The following is a 16,885-nucleotide window of genomic DNA, read 5'->3' on the forward strand; positions in this document are numbered from 1 at the left end:
TTTGTGACCATCTCTAATTTACAATTTTGATATCAATAACAAACACCCTTATGCGGAATCTAGTTAAAAAAATGTAACAGAACTTCCCATCATCTGACAAGCCCTTGTACTTATGCTGAAATGGTCTCTGTTGCAGAGCTGCTGTCTTCATTATTTAATTTCTCTTTGGAGATTGCAGCCAATGTGAGCCTGTTGAGTTCTTTATTTAATATGTTTCAGAGCACGAACACCTGCCGACTTCTTTAATAACAAGTTGTCCTCAGTCAGTTTATATGTGAAAACTGTGCAGCAGAGGTGAGTTATGAATAACCTTAAACACTGAAACTGGATTCCATTAAAAAAATAAAAATAAAACTATGGCCAGCCTCCACACCAGAACTCCCCAAAATAAATTTGTGAGGGCTTTCCACAGTATGGAATCCAGGGAGATTTTTTTAAATTGAATTCCATTCTAAGTAAGTGGGGCTCAATTGAATTCAATTTCCATTTTGGCTCCTAGGAAAGAAATATACACTGCGTATTTTTATTGCTAATGTTTTAAATTTAGCTTTTGAAATATTATTTATATTTGACTGCACACAAGAGCAATGGACTTTGCTGCTTTCTCTAGAGAAGGGCAATCTTTCAAAATGGATTGACTAAAGGATAGATGTTTAAATGAGAGTAAATTACCAGGCTTTGCATTGAATTAATAAGGCTTAGACTCTGTACTTGGATGTGCAAGCCCATCTCACCATGATTTTGGTAGAAGATCTCTATATTCTCTCCTTAACCTCTCTCCTTAACCCAGTCGTTCCTTCCTTACTTCCTGGGCAGCCTCTTTCCACTCCCTTACCTTCCTGCTGAGAAAAAGCTATGGGGTGAAATAATTTTGGGTGAACTCTCCTTGACTTTAGGGGGCCAGGATTTCACCCATGGTCTCAACCCTACAGCTGTTAAGTTAAAAAAATTTTTAACTTGAAGTCAACGAGTCCTACATCTGCTCAGAATGGATATTGGCTAAGACACACTAATAAGACTTTGTCCAATTAGTTGATCTTAATTGGCTTTACTCTGCACTAAAATGCTCACATCACTTCTTCCATAATTGCTTCACCTCCGCTGAAGCACATTATTTTGCTCTAACACATAAAACTGACTTTTCTGATATATAATAAGTACCTTACAAAGCTAAAACTATCTTTACTTGGCCATAGTCAACTCTTGATTCAGATTAAGTTATTTTATTTAGTCAGAGCTTGGGAAATAGCATTTGAAAAATCCCCTTTGCCCTACAACTACTACAAGCTCATTTAACTATTTTACACCCCCTTTAAAACGTTAATTATTTATTTGGGAAAAATACAGACTATTCCAAAAGTCCGACCTTTCCTTGTTTCCTTGTTAATTAACCCCATTTTTATGGGCAGTAAAATAAGCAGTCTTTATCCACCATCAGTTGTACGTTTGGCATGTTCACTTGACAAAGAAACAAATGTTCCCTCCCAGCTTTCTTCCTGCTCAAAAATATGGACCTGATCTCTGTGTAACTAAGGAAGGCAAAAAAAAAAAAAAAAAAGTATGTGATTTAGATCTGCCGAGAGCAGTTATAGCACACCGCTGTTCATATGAGATTTTATTAATTTTGCCTATCTATTATACTACTTATGTGTGATTAAAATGAAAGTGAGATATATTTTATTTATATTAGAACACATACTTTACATTTGACCATTCTTAACACTATATTACCTATTTTTATATTTCTAGCATTTTTCACTAATCTTCTAATTGTGATATAGTAGGATTATTTCAGTTTAGGTAATCTTCTCTGCTTTTTGTGGCTAATTAGATAATACAACTATGGTCTCTCTGTGTTCTTTTTTGTCTCTTTCCCTAGCGAATGTCCTGTGCAGTGAGCCATTTTCCATTTCAGTGTTTGTTTTTCATATGGGAAGAAATTCAGTCCTGCAATAAGTGGACACAACACCCAATGAAATCCATGGAACCTGCTTCTGGTGGGGCTGAATGCAGCCCTTGATCCTTTGTTAATATGTGAATGTTATTTTCATGGTTACAGTCTACTTAGATGAACTTTCCCTCAAATGCTTCTTCAGTACCTTATCCACTATAAACTAATTTGTATAAATTTTCAGTGCTACCCAGAAAAAAGCTAAAACAGTTTAAAGACGTGATGAGTTACAAAGTAGAGACCATATATTTCGGCATTTTCAAAAAGTACCAGATAATGTGTATTTAACAAGAAAAATATCCCTGTCTTCTGAGTCTTGGTATTATATACACTGCCCAAGTCTCATTAGCATCATTTATGTTATGTTATCAAGATTTTCTGAATGAAAAATGTTCCTCATAAACTTGAATCTATCTATTATATTTCTATGATAAACATGCAACATCCACAACTCAAATAAACATATCTGCTTTTTACCACACACGTACATAGGATGAGAAGAGAATAATGCTGTAGGAGTTCAGTGTACTAGGAGAAGAAATTATATGATTTAAATGCAAACACAGTAACACTGTATATTTAATACCTAAAAAAAGGCAAGTTTTAATTATAATTAATTATGGTCAATAGAAGAGTGATAAATTGTAGATAAATTGTTTACAGTCATAGTTTTAGAGTCAAATCTCCATTTGGTTAAGCCATGGAAATTGTATTTATTAGTATTAATTTGTGCTTGTATCTAAACAGATTCAGATATTCTGTAGATTTCTGTTCTGCTATGCAGTATATTTCTCTGTCAGTTCTTGAAATAAGTTTTGTTGTACTTTTATTTGAAGAATTTGGACAACAAGCTCTACTTGAGGACAAGACTACTGTGTCCTATTTTTATTTATCGTAGTGCCTAGAGATCCCAGTCAGTGCTGGTCACTCTGCAAACACATAGTAAGTGGCAGGCCCTACCCCAAAGAGCTACTTTTACCTCCCTTCATAACTGCACAATACTTATATTTTCATTTAGGGTGCTGTTCAGATGTCATGAGGGATGGATATGGTAGAACCTAAGCTGAATAGAACAGAATGCACTCAGGGCATAGAAGCTGTAGAGTGCTCGTAACATATGAGAACGTAGATTCTTACATGCAGTAGAGCTGGAATCCACTATAGGGATGGTAGTGGCTGGGGTTGGGTCAGGACAATAATTCTGGACTATGTGATTATGCCTACTAAATGAATGTAGATCCACATAAACTCCTGGAGAGGGGCTTTGGTGGGATCATGGCTCCTACTGTAGCCTAAAAACTGAAATAGCAGCCACTGAGGGGTTGTGGTGCTGTCCTGCCTATAGGCTGAGGACAGATTTGGGCCTCGCATTCATGTATAGTTTCCTATAATGGTGGAACTGCACCCCTTAAAGACTATATATTAGTACGATACAGGGAATCTAGGCGTTTCACAGGCATCTCTCTCTCTCTTACTTCAGCCCAAATCTCTTTCTTTTTGCTGTACTCCATATGATTATTTTTCTAGCATAGGAGGGAAAAGATGTTTATGTTCTATCTGACTCAGTCTAAATAACATGTTAAAAGGTGATGATCTCTTCAATCATTACTGATCATTACTGACAAAACTATATTTTAAAATGGAGAAAACAAATGTGTTGACCTTGTGAGCTATGTAATACGTTTAAAAAGCAAATCTGCTATGTCTTTTTGTTTAATAGTTGTGATTTGCATAGTTGAACCTTGAATGCATGGTCATAAATAGTTAGAATCTAAGTTGGCATAATGCCCAGCAATGTTAGGGTTCCAGACAAAAAAAGGGTCATCTACTCATCAAGAAAGCCACCCCGTCTCAACAAGATGATGTCTAACAAAAAAGCTACAAACCTGAGGATAGATAACATATCCAGTTTATTGTTTAAAAATACAAGAAGTTTTCACTTACCAGGATAATCTAGTGATGATACTCTGATAAAAAAAAAAAGAGAGAGAGAAAAGCCCATCAATTGTTTTTGCTAATTAAGATTAATATTATTCCTGTGAAATGAACCAAAAAGCTGTATGAAACCAGAATCCCAAAAGAGATCTATAATCTACACAAATAATTGCATGGAGTTTTAATTGAGAGAAAAGTGAGAACCAATGTTTTGTCTTATTCAAGAAATCATAGCAGTTCTTTCATATTCTCACTTGATGTAAAAAAACATGCAATTTTTCACAGATTAAAAACATTTATGGAATTTTAAAAACCCTATTTAAAGACAAAATGGTTATATATTTAACGAAATGCTACAATTATATATATTTAGCATTAATTTAAGGTAACAAATAATTTATTTACAGGAAAAAAAAACTGGTAATCCATACCAGTATGGTAATCTATACTAGCATACTGGTAATCCATAACTAGCATAATAATTCTGTACCTGGGAGCCAAAGGCAAAATGTCATATTTGGGGATGGGTATATGGTTATAACTACAAAACCTATTCCTCCTAAAAGTGTTATCTTGGTATTCTGCACCAGTGCCTGATCACCCAGCGCACTGCATGTATCATTTTGTTTGTTTGTATAAGACATATGACCCTTGAGGGCAGAACTCTTGTCCTTCTTTGTTCTACATAGTGCAAAGCGCACTGCTGGCACACAACCAATAATAATAATTTTACTTAACCTGCAAACTTATAGCTATATTGACCCCAATCATGATGCCAACTGAATATATTTGTTTTCAGCCTAAATTAAATGTTGTTTCTTTTCCACCACTTTCCTAGCAGTCCCCTTCATTTATTCAGCCTTAAGCTAAAACTGTTTTAAGTGGACAAAATCTGTTGGTAAACACATGGTCAAAATCTGTTGGTAAACACTTACCTTTAACAATATTATTGCTTAACACTGTAGAAAAGCGTATATGTAGTGCAAGGATCTATGGCTGCAGCCTATATATGATTCTTGTGCCAAGTACCTACTGCTAATAGGCAAATATACACAAAAGAGACAGGTTCTTTGATGGTTTAATCCCAAACATACTTAACTGTCACATAGTTAATCTTTTTGATTAAAAATGACTCTTCAGTTCTTTTGAGCATTTTTTTTGTTTGTTTGTGGATTTGGGAGGTTAAATGTGGTTCTCATGTCTGCTTGGAGCTGCTCTTTTTTATTTGTTAGTTCTACATGATTATTTTTCCCTTTTAATCACAGTCCCCCAGACATATCCTTGACGCTGATACTGCTGAGACACCCACTATTAACAAGCAGGTAAATATATCAACAAAGCAGAGAACCTCATTGTTATTATCAAATGGTTTGATCTACTGGTTAAAAACAAGTTTGTTCAAAACAGCTTCACCTACAGGCTTTACTTTCCTATAGGAGAAAAAAGTTCCAAAGAACAAGTCCCTTGCTTTGTGCACTAGAAACCCTATCATCATTTTTTAAAAGTTCATTTTAAACTTGTGTCTTTCTGTGGTTTTCTTGAATTCTGGAACCCTTCTGCCTTGTTTCAAAGACAACAGAAAACCAGGCTGGCACTCATTTTAATCCTTCATTGTTTTATGCTCTTATGCATTAAATTTTTTGAATAATCTCCTTTTAAAAGCAGATTTTGAGTTCCTTCTGGGATTAGATTGGATGTCTTTCAGCTATAACGCTAAGAAGCAGTCACATTTGAAGTTTGAATTTGTGCTCGGAGGGGATATTTTTTCCAGTAATATTTCTTCCCATTTTAACAGTAGTTCCACTTCTTGATGGTTTTATGTTGATTTCAAACTACATTTTTATGGAGTGGAAAGAAATTCCTTTATAAAGGGAATGCCCAAGAACTGTTGGAAATGTCTCTCCTAGCAGCATACTCATAGGATTCAGTATAGTTTGCTCAGAAGTGTTATTTTAGGATGACCTTTACATGTACAATATGATGAATTTTTCTTTTTATTTGATTGTAAAGACGTTATGATCAAGGGGTAAAATAAATATTGCCTTTTTCAGTCATAAAAAATGGAGAATGACAACTGAAACCATCTTTTTTAAACAACATGATAGCAGGCAGCTCTCTCAGAAGAAGTGATGTCTGCTTTTGGAAAACATACAATTTTAAATTCACAGATGCGGCAAAGCCCTAGTGAAACATAAATAAGGATCAATTTTTATACAATTCAGCACAGTGAAACATTGTATAGGACTCACCCTTTCTCAGTGTAAAGGAGAGATACACTTGCTCTCTCTCCTGATAGGATGTAAACTATATTTGTGTGTGTGGGTATGTATATATTACAATAAATTATGCAGAAAACCTCAATGGTGAACACTCCAGGTTCAGAAGCATTTCCAAAAGATATGGTAAATTCTTATGTGTCTTTAGAAATAAATGTAATACTCTGTGGGACTTTTCTAGCTAGTGAACAGGATTTGAATATTCAAAGATTTACATTTCAATATACCATATAATTATCAGATTGTCAGTTTGCTTAAAAATAAATGTACAATCTTTTATTATAACAATTTACTTTCTCTTCTTCATAGTCAGTATTATCAGAGGTAGAAATAGCTTTCTGCTTACCATTCTGGGAAAGAAGAAATTCATCATTGTACCATAAATACCCTGGAAAGCAAAGAAAATGTTATTAGTTATTATGCCTTCATCCATAGGGATTCTAACTGCCAAACACAATGCATCAGCAGCAAAACAAAAATGAAAAAAATCTATCGTAGAAAGCACAGATCAATATTTTAATTCAGATCTGAACATATGTTACATGTACTTAGGCAGTATGGGCCAGTTTTGAAAAAGGAACGAAAAACCTAACCTATGAGAGAAGACTCAAAGAGCTTGGCTTGTTTAGACTAACCGAAAGAAGGCTGAGGGAGTCATGACTGTGCTCTAGAAATACATCAGAGGGATAAATACCAGGGACGAAGAGGAGTTATTTAAGTTAAGTACCTGGACCCAAGAACAAATTGATATAAACTGGTGATTAAGTTTAGGCTCAAAATCAGGCAAAGGTTTCTAACCATCAGAGGAGTGAAGTACTGGAACAGCCTTCCCAGGGGAGCAGTGGGGGCATGGGCGGCACTAACCCAGGCTGTGGCCCTGCCCACACTCTGCTGGGAGGCCCCACTCTCACTTCCCCTCTTCCCTGAAGATGACGGGGGCTCAGCTCCTGCTGGTGGCCAGGGGCTGGGGCGGCTCAGGCTGGCCCAGGGGACAGGCCAGTGGCCCAGAGCGGCATTGGAGCCGGCAGCCTTGGGGTTAGGCCGGTGCTGGGGCTGGCCGGCAGCTCCTCCAGCCGCAAGGAGGGGAGGGGGGCTCGGGCAAAAGTGGCAGGGCCAGCAGGCTAGCCTCTCTAAAGTGGGGGTTCGACTGCTGCCCATGAGTGGGGGCAAAAATCCTAACTGGCTTCAAGACTGAGCTTGCTAAGTTTATGGAGGGGATGGTATGATAGGACTGCTTATGATGGCATATAGCCCATTGGCAACTGGCAACAGCAAAAATCCCCAATGGCTGGAGAGAGGACAGTAGATGGGGAGGGCTCTGAGTAACTACACAGAATTCTTTCCCAGGTATCTGGCTGGTGGGTATTGCCCAGATGCTCAGGGTCTAACTGATTGCCATATTTGGGGTCGGGAAGGAGTTTTCCCCTGGGTCAGATTGGCAGAGACCCTGGGGGGGTTTCACCTTCCTCTGCAGCATGGGGCACAGGTCACTGGCAGGTTTAAACTAGTGTAAATGGTGAATTCTCTGTAACTTAAAGTCTTTAAATCATGATTTCAGGACTTCAGTAACTTAGAGATTATGGGTCTATTACAGGAGTGGATGGGTGGGTGAGGTTCTGTGCAGGAGATGAGACTATTTCACAATCCCTTCGTGATTTGGGATTGCACTTCCATTAGGATTTGTCTGTGCACTGTTTGGAAAATTTGGTTCTAGTGTTACATTTTCAATGGGGAGATGGTCATCTAATTTCCCTTTGTGCCTTTGAAAAATCAACCCCTATTCTCAGTGGTGCATTAATGTTTTGCAATGGTGTAAAATTGAGATCAATGGAATTATATTGAGATAAAACTAGAGTGACACAAATGGCAGATAAGACCCAATATTTCCCTTTTCAAAGGACTGAAACATGTTGCACTGGACTGAAAATATTATGTAAAGATTAAAATAAGAATATTCCTTAGATGGCTATTAAAAGATATTAAATATCCTTTACAATCTGCTGAAATAAAAAAGTGTTGCTTATGAATGATACTCTGTGACAGTCCTGAGAACTGAAGAAATTCAGTACAGACACCACCCTACACACCCTCACCAACATTCAATCCTGTGAGATGTAGCACAGAATCTCTCCCTCTCTTTGGCCACTGAAGGAAAGGACAACAGGGTAGCCCTCAGCAAAAGGAAAGGTAAAAGACACGTCAGCATGTCTCAATTTAGCCAAGTTTCAAAGAGGAAAAGGAAACCGCTCTCCACACCAGTTCTCTTCACAGCCCCAGTGCTTGTCTCAGAGATCTTTGCTCCTCGAATCTGAGTGCTAGATTTTGGCCTTGTTTTCCCTCAGTTTATCCCTCTGGTGTGTTGGGGTGAATTAATTGATTCCCCACAGCTGGTCCAGCACTGTTACTTTGAAAATCCCTGCACTCAGACCAGGCAATGGTTGTCCTTCCTGTGGCTGAACCCACAGGACTATACTCATTTTTAGAAACCATTCCCTCCACCCCCAAACACACACACACACACACACACACAACTTCATTTGATTTCAAAGGGAATTACATAAACATATGAGTAGTTTAGCTTGACAACTAATGTGAGAGTCCCTTTTAAGCCATGCAAAATCTTTAATTTCTAGTCACTTGGTATTATACAGAATAATTTATTTAAAAAAAATCTCAACTCCACGGTGTCCTTAGTTTTTTGGTTCCACTGACCAAATACATTCTTTAAGGGGATATGAATGTGACAGCCCCAGGCTTTAATTTTGTTCTTGCAGTGCCAGTAAGATAAGACTTTTTTACATCACAGTTTTCCATTCATTTTGCAACTAGTCTCTGTCTTTGGGTTGTGTATTACAAAGTTCAAGAAACTCACCAGATGCTCTAGTTCATGTTTGCTCATTACATTTTCTGAATCAATAAACAAAATCAAGTATTTTTAATCGCCAGCTCCTGAAGAGGGCAGCACGTTCTAGATATTATTGAATTGTAAGCTAAAACATGACAGTCCTGGCTTTACCATACTGTAAGCGGGGATGTGGAGGAGGGGAGGGACATTTTGGATATTTTGTGTAGCCAGTTCCCATGATACAATAAGCCAGGAAAGTTCTAAGCAGTTACAGACCAAGGTCAAAACTGTATTTGATTATTAAAAAGAACATTCAGATTAGGTTACCTGAAGCAATGTGTTTAGAAAGGAAACAACAAAATATCAGCAAGGACTACTTCCATGAGGAATGTGTTTTATCTTTAACACTGTAGATAACTTTTCCTATTGGCAGTGCATTGACTGTCAAAACTACTAAAGGGGTTAGATTTAATTATCTCACTTCTTGCACATTTCATCTCAATTGCTATGGCAACATTCAGTTGCCTCAGCAGCAATGCTCACTTTAATCAGATATTTCCTCACTCATTTCTCTGTGCACCACAGCAATGTAGTCAAATTTACAGCCAAACCCTGATGCCTCTGATAACACCTCTTTGGAATTAATGGTTAGGTTTCCCCCACATACACACCCACCCACCCACCCAAATACTTGCAGAGAGTTTAGCGCCCTGACAACCAAGGCTGTAAGAGATGAATAGTGTGTATACTTTAACTCCTTTCTACATCATCGATTTTATGCTGTTTCTCCCACCACTCCCTCTTTACAAGCTTCCACTTATTTAATAACCCAACCCAGCAAGCTATGGGCAGGTATTCTGGTTTCTGCAAGAACTCTATTTAAGGGTTGAAAACAGGAAACACAATATTAGCCAGACATTCCATTTCCACCCCTCCCCAAAAAGCTTTTTGTTTGATTACTCATCTCTTGATTAGATACTTCTTGGTGTATGTCATACCTCTTTAAACTCTCAGACTGAGAAATCAGGGACAAAGGCTAAAATAAAAATAATTAGTGGCAATGAACCAATACCAGGAACTACATTTTGAAAGACTGACAGTATCAAGAGACAGGAAAAGAAAAATGCACATAGGACTTAGTAAATTTTGATTATAGAAATGTTTAGTATTTTAGAAGTAGAAAAAACGTCTGGGTTGAAAATATGCAAACATCCAGGTAAACTGGGATAGCACCTAATAATGCCTAGCTTCTATGGTGAAGGGCAAATTAAAAATATATTACATGGATTCAATTAGATTATAGTAGAGACAGACAGATATGAGAGGTATGGTGGGCTCAGGGCATTAAAACATGACATATTTCCACATATTATGCATTAAAATATCCATTTGTTGTTTTGCTCTTTTAAATAAAAGCCAGTGCGGTAAGTACTATAATCTCCACATTGTCCTTGAGCTGTGGTTTTCCTCATAGTTGTAAACCTGCTAAAAGGACAGTAGTGTCGCAGCATATTTTCAGTGTCTACCAGACATTGTCTAGTACTCCATTAATGAAAGCAATTTAGGTTGCTATGTCGCCAGGATGGTTTTCCGAAACAGAACCCACAAACTAAAGTCCCAGTCCTACAAACCCTTACTTACAGGAATAGTCAATGGGATTTCTCATACAAATAAGGACACTATTCATGTTCAAAAGGGCTTGCAGGAACGGGCCCCAAGAGCCTATTTCCCTGTCACATTTATTACAGTACATACACATGAGTTTTCAGTGAGTATCCAAACAGCATTTAAGCTTTAGGGAAAGGAAAGATCATTTAAAGTTCAGGTTTTGCAATCTTGTACTAAAACTGAAGTGCAAAAGTACTTATGCCTAAAAAAATCTAATACCCACGCACTCATTGACGATAATCACGTTTGCAATATAACTTGCTTCACTTATAGAATTCATATGAAAAGTGATTCCTGTGACTTCCATGGAGCTATGCGGATTACCAGCAGGTGAGGATCTGCCCTATAATCTTCATATTATTATTATTTTTATAGTGCTATAAGTATCCATGGCCCTGTACAATTAGGGAACTTGTGCCAAACAAATAACTATTCCTTGCTCTCCTTAGTTTATAAACGATAGCAGTGGTTCTCAAACTTCATTGCACTACGACTGCCTGCTGACAACAAAAATTACTACCTGACCCCAAGAGGGGAGATCAAAGCCTGAACCCACCTGAGCCCCACCGTCCCAGGCAGCAGAGCCAAAGCTGAAGCCCAAGGGCTTCAGTCCTGGGTCGGGGGGGCTGTAACCTGAGCCCTGCCACCCAGGGATAGCTCAGTGGTTTGAGCATTGGCCTGCTAAACCCAGGGTTGTGAGTTCAATCATTTAGGGATCTGGGGCAAAAATCTGTCTGGGGATTGGTCCGGCTTTGAGCAGGGGGTTGGACTAGATGACCTCCTGAGGTCCCTTCCAACCCTGATAGTCTATATTCTATGATTCTATGAAGCCTTCAGGTTTGGGCTTCAGTCCTGGGCCTCAGCAAGTCTAATGGCAACCCCATTAAAATGGGGTTGTCACCCACCTTGGGGTCCCAACCCACAGTTTGAGAACAGCTGAACAGGAGGCACGAGTAGGTAAAACACATTACAGAGCAAACACATAGCACTGATTGGTCATGAGGGAGTGCTTCATAGAACAGGTGGGAGTTTAGAAGTTGGTTGGAGAAGGAAGGAACTTGGCTTTCATTCATAGTGGACTCAAAAAAGGCATTAAATGCAAATGGTGAAGGAAACAAAGGAATGATCGGGAACGAAAGTTGGACAGAATGCAGGGAAATCAGAAAGGAGATGTGGAAAGGGACAGAGTTAAGATCAGTTTGTCATCTCAACATGTAATTGGCAACATTCCTATAGTCTCACTTCATTACTATAATCAGTATTGTTCTCTTTTGCATTATTGAATACTTCTGAAAATGTTTCTCTGAACATAACTGTAAAAAACAACAAAAATTAATATGAAAACGTGATTGGGAAATGTCTGACTATAATATGGAAAAAGAGAGTGATTGTTATCATTTGCCTTCTATTGTTTTCATCTTCAAGCGCCTGGTATCTGTTTGCTAGCACAATTTCTAAACTCTTGTGTCGTCATCTGTTCTAGATTGGTGATGTTATAATATGGGCAGCTCTGTTGTTTGGGTCTTTTTTTGTTCTTATTTTTATTCTCAATTTCGCTCCCACTATTCTGTTCCCACCTCTGCCTTGTTCCTGCTATGTATATCCTTTAAAGTTGTCCATTTGTGCCAAATTGTAACATGATCAGATCTCTGTTCTGTGATCTGACAACCTCAAAGTTATTTTGTGAATTGTACAGTGCAGGAAAATAGTTCCTCAAATGACCAGGTCATGCCTTCCACAAAAGTCAACAAACATGTCACCATTTTTGTTCATTTCACTGCGGCCTTGTTTCCCTATATTAATTTCCCTGCCAGTGTTATTGCTCCCCATTTTAGCATTCATGTCTCCAATTACGAGGAGGACGTCTCTTTTTGGGACCTTTTCTACTGTGCTCTGTAGCTGTTTATAGAAGTTTTCTTTTTCCTCTTGGCTAGCTTGATTTATTAGACCATAACATTGCATAATGAACATGGCAAACTCTGACGTGTTTAATTCTACTGATGTGAGTAATCTCATTGAACTCAATGCTGAACTAACTGGGACTACTCATGTGAGTAAAGTTAAACACATACATAAGTGTTTCCTTTTATTATTATTATTTGCATTTTCTCTGTGTGACCATGTGAAAGACCAACACAAACATTAGGAGAAATTTGCTAACTATACAAGGGAGTCAGGGAAATTGATATACACAGGGTGCTGTCAACTGCACAAAGTTATTTTCTCTGCACAATCATTTATAATAATCCTAGGTTGTACTTGTAATATTAGTAAGTAATTAATAGTTAGTAAGTAATAGAAGTATAATTTTAAAGTTCAGAGTGTTCTTTTAATAGAGAATGATAGCCTTTTAATAGAATTTTTAAACCATAGCATGGAATTCAATAGCAGCGTATAATTCTCTATATGTTGGTTGGAGTGATTTCTGTAGGCTTCTACAGAATCCCATTAGTTTTACTCAAATTCATTTTTATAGGTTAGCCTTTATGGAAAGATCCAACAGATTTTCTATTTTCACTGTTTTACACATATGGTGACCACAAACTATTTCTCCCCCAAACCTTAAAAGAATCAAGGGATAGAGCCTAACCATTTAATGGTGAGGAGGCAGTTGTTAGGAGCTCCTACTTGGTTATATATTTATAAAATTTATACATGCTTTTATTATAGCACTACCACTCCCTAAAGGGATTATTAAATTGTTAGACAAATTAAAATTAAACAAGAGGTAAAGGTGCACTTGAACTGAAAACTGTTGAAAAATGCCTATAGGCAAGAACAAAAGCAGCAGGAATTTTTCCAACCACATGTCTACATGAACTCCTTGGAGCCTACTGTCTCTGCTCCCACTTATGCAGCAGATGTGATTTGAGAAATGCTCACACAGGTTGTCATAACTATAAAGGGAAGGGTGGCTGCTCTCCTGTGTACAGTGCTATGGAATCCCTCCTAGCCAGAGACTCCAAATCCTTTTACCTGTAAAGGGTTAAGAAGCTCGGGTAACCTGACTGACACCTGACCCTAAGGACCAATAAGGGGACAAGATACTTTCAAATCTTGGGGGGGGAAAGGCTTTTGTTCTGTGTCCTTTGTTTAAGGGGTTGTTCGCTCTTGGGACTGAGAGGGACCAGACATCAATCCAGGTTCTCCCCATCTTTCTAAACAAGTCTCTCCTATTTCAAACTTGTAAGTAAAAAGCCAGGCAAGGCGTCTTAGATTTACTTTGTTTTCTCAACTTGTAAATGTACCTTTTACCAGAGGGTTTATCTTTGTTTGCTGTACTTTGAACCTAAGACAGAGGGGGGTCCTCTGAGCTCTTTAAGTTTGATTACCCTGTATAGTTATTTTCCATACTGATTTTACAGAGATGATTTTTACCTTTTTCTTTAATTAAAAGCCTTCTTTTTTAAGAACCAGATCGATTTCTCCTTGTTTTAAGATCCAAGGGGGTTTGGATCTGTATTCACCAGGAGTTGGTGAAAGGAGGGTGGGAGGAAGGAGGGGGGATGGTTAATTTCTCCTTGTTTTAAGATCCAAGGGGGTTTGGATCTGTGTTCACCAGGGAATTGCTGAAAGGTTTCTCAAGGCTTCCCAGGGAGGGAATTCTTGAGATGGTGGCAGCGGACCAGAGCTAAGCTGGTAGATAAGCTTAGAAGTTTTCATGCAGGCCCCTACATTTGTACCCTAAAGTTCAAAGTGGGGATACAGCCTTGACACAGGTGTTGTGAATGCCAAGCAAAATGACATGTGCAACTCTGTCTCCCTTCAAGACAAAAACTGAAGGGAATCCCTGTTAAACAAGCTAAGCTGGAGACTGAATGGGGGGGGGGGAAGCACAGAAAATGTACGAACAGTGGAGAACTTTCCCCTGATCAGAAACCTAGCAAAAGGCAGACTAATCACATAGCGACATCCAGAATATCTGGAGAATCAGATGTGAGTCCAAATAGGATATTACTGATCTCAGGTGATAAAGAAAAAATCAGATAAGAAATCTAATACTGATAGAACTGTCCTAAAACTAACTGTAAAAGATCCCTTTACATTGAAAGACTTTGACAGATTCCAGTAAAGCAGTGGTCCCCAAACTTTTCATGTCACATCCTCCCGACCCCTGTTTGTGCCCGCCCTGGGAGCTGGGGCCGGGAGCCGGGCCGCGGTGGAAGACAGGGTTAAGGGAGTTGAGGCTGGGGCCTAGCTGGGGGCGGGGCTGGAGCCAGGAGTGGAGCTGCAAATGGGGGCTGAGGCTGGGCCTGGAGTGGAGCCATGGTTGGGAGCCAAGACTGGGGGCAGGGCTGGGGTCGCAGCTGGGGGCCGAAACTAGAGGCAGATTCAGGCTGGATAGCTGGGAGGCTGGCCCAGGCCCTGCTGCACCCCTCCTCCCCCCGAATGTTTCTCCACACCCCACAGTTTGGGGATGACTGCAGTAAAGGGACCTAACAGGAATATGCAGTTGTTGATCAAAGGAAATTCAAGAGAATATTACATGCATTGTGCAAAATCAGGGATACTGAGATGAAATATTCAACCAGCGATTCATCCAGTAAAATGGGTGTTCACTAATATGCATTTACATGTGTAAATTTGGCTTTTTGCAAATGAAGTGTTATACAAATGCAAGAGATTTCAGCCACATATTTTGTGGGTGAGCTTGCTGAAAATAAGATGATAGATAATTTGGCCTTGAATGTAAAAGTTCTAAATTACTACTTCCCCTGATCCAAACCTAGTCACCATGGCTAGGCTGAAAGATTGCTGTGTAAATAAAAATGGTTTTTTTTGCAAGAGAGAGAGGTACAAGGGATGGGGAAAGAGGAGGCCTGATAGCTCAGGGCACTTGAAATGGAATACAGGGTCTTTCATCTCTAGGTTACTAATTCAGTTTTCTCAGATTAGTACTGACCAAACATTGTGAACATATAACAGGTACCCTTTCTGGTGGTTTTAGGAATGCCTAAGGTCAAGAAAGAGATGAATATGGAGACAGATATATTTTCACTTCTAGTAATCTCTCTATATCAAGGAGGCAACACTAGGGAAACTTGCACTGACAGTCACTACTGTCATCTACAGACAGAGGACTTACGGCTGCATCTTTTAGTAGCTCTGTAACCACATAAAGTTTGTATTGGCCTAAGGACTTGATCCTACCCTCACTTGCCTCTGTTTTACACTAATATAACTCTGTTAGAATTGGAGGTACTCCTAATTTGCACTGGGATAAGATGAAACTCAGCCCCCAAATTTTACATATTGGGAAACTTTATATAGTTGAAGACGACTTTCTGCAGCCCAGCTGCTCAATAATGAAACAAAAAGGGCCAATTCAAAGACAAGGAAAATGAAAACAAAGGGAATATTAATGCATGAATCAAAGGTCATATACACCATATTGTGATGTGACTTTCTACTGATGGAAATAGAAATTAATTAATCTATTACTTTGAATTTATGTATGCTTTGGCTCAAAGATCTATTCTTATACTCAAATTGTTGTACCATCCTATTTGTAGGTAGCAGTAGCTGGACACTCATACACTTTGTTGCCATATGGAAATGAAAGCACCTTGTTATATAAGAATCTATCCTTTCCTGAGAACAGAGCAGTATGAGACATCATTACTCCTAACAATAGCATCGAAGATATTTATTCTTAAAGTGCATTGCTACTCTCAAAAGTGGCTTTTTGTTCAGTAGGTACACTCTCTGGACCTGATCCATTTCCCACTGAAGTTAATGGAAAGGCTCCCACTCACTTCTGGATCAGGCCCTTCCATATACAGTACAGCTATGTGAATACCTAATTTTCTGGCTCACTAGTCAAACTGAAAATATTGGGGGGTTGGAGGGGTGAAGGAGTTTCTCAAGTAAACCGAAAACAAATATTTTTTTTTTTTACTTTGAACAAAATGTTTCATTTAATTTGTGGTTTTAAAACCTTACTTAAAAATAAAATTGAAGGACAATTTGAAACAAAAAAAGTAATTTCAAATAAAAAGACCAAAATGTTTAATTTCAAAATGTCTAAAAGAAACACAGATTTTTCCCCCTGAATGTTTTGTTCTTGTTTTATTTTGACCCCCGAAAAAAACGTTTCAGCTGAAAAATTTTGCCCAGCTCTAGTATTGAGATTTCACTTCAGTGAAAAACGTTTGTACTTCCATCAGCCACAGCTCTGATAGAGTAAGTTGCATTCTCTTCCAGTTTGTG

At 38.5% G+C, this 16,885-nt stretch overlaps 1 long non-coding RNA gene across 1 annotated transcript in view; it reads right to left on the bottom strand.

The window, feature by feature from the left end:
- Positions 1 to 6,481: 6,481 nt before the first annotated feature.
- The window catches only part of LOC115271264, a 268,475-nt gene continuing 258,071 nt past the window's right edge, over positions 6,482 to 16,885 (bottom strand). The window contains exon 3 of the long non-coding RNA XR_003899870.1: positions 6,482 to 6,550. This is a non-coding gene — a long non-coding RNA (uncharacterized LOC115271264). The remainder of the gene's footprint in view (positions 6,551 to 16,885) is intronic.

This window comes from Terrapene carolina, unplaced genomic scaffold, assembly GCF_002925995.2.
Source record: "Terrapene carolina triunguis isolate 2854851 unplaced genomic scaffold, T_m_triunguis-2.0 Scaffold211, whole genome shotgun sequence".
In the NCBI taxonomy this organism is placed as follows: domain Eukaryota; kingdom Metazoa; phylum Chordata; order Testudines; family Emydidae; genus Terrapene; species Terrapene triunguis.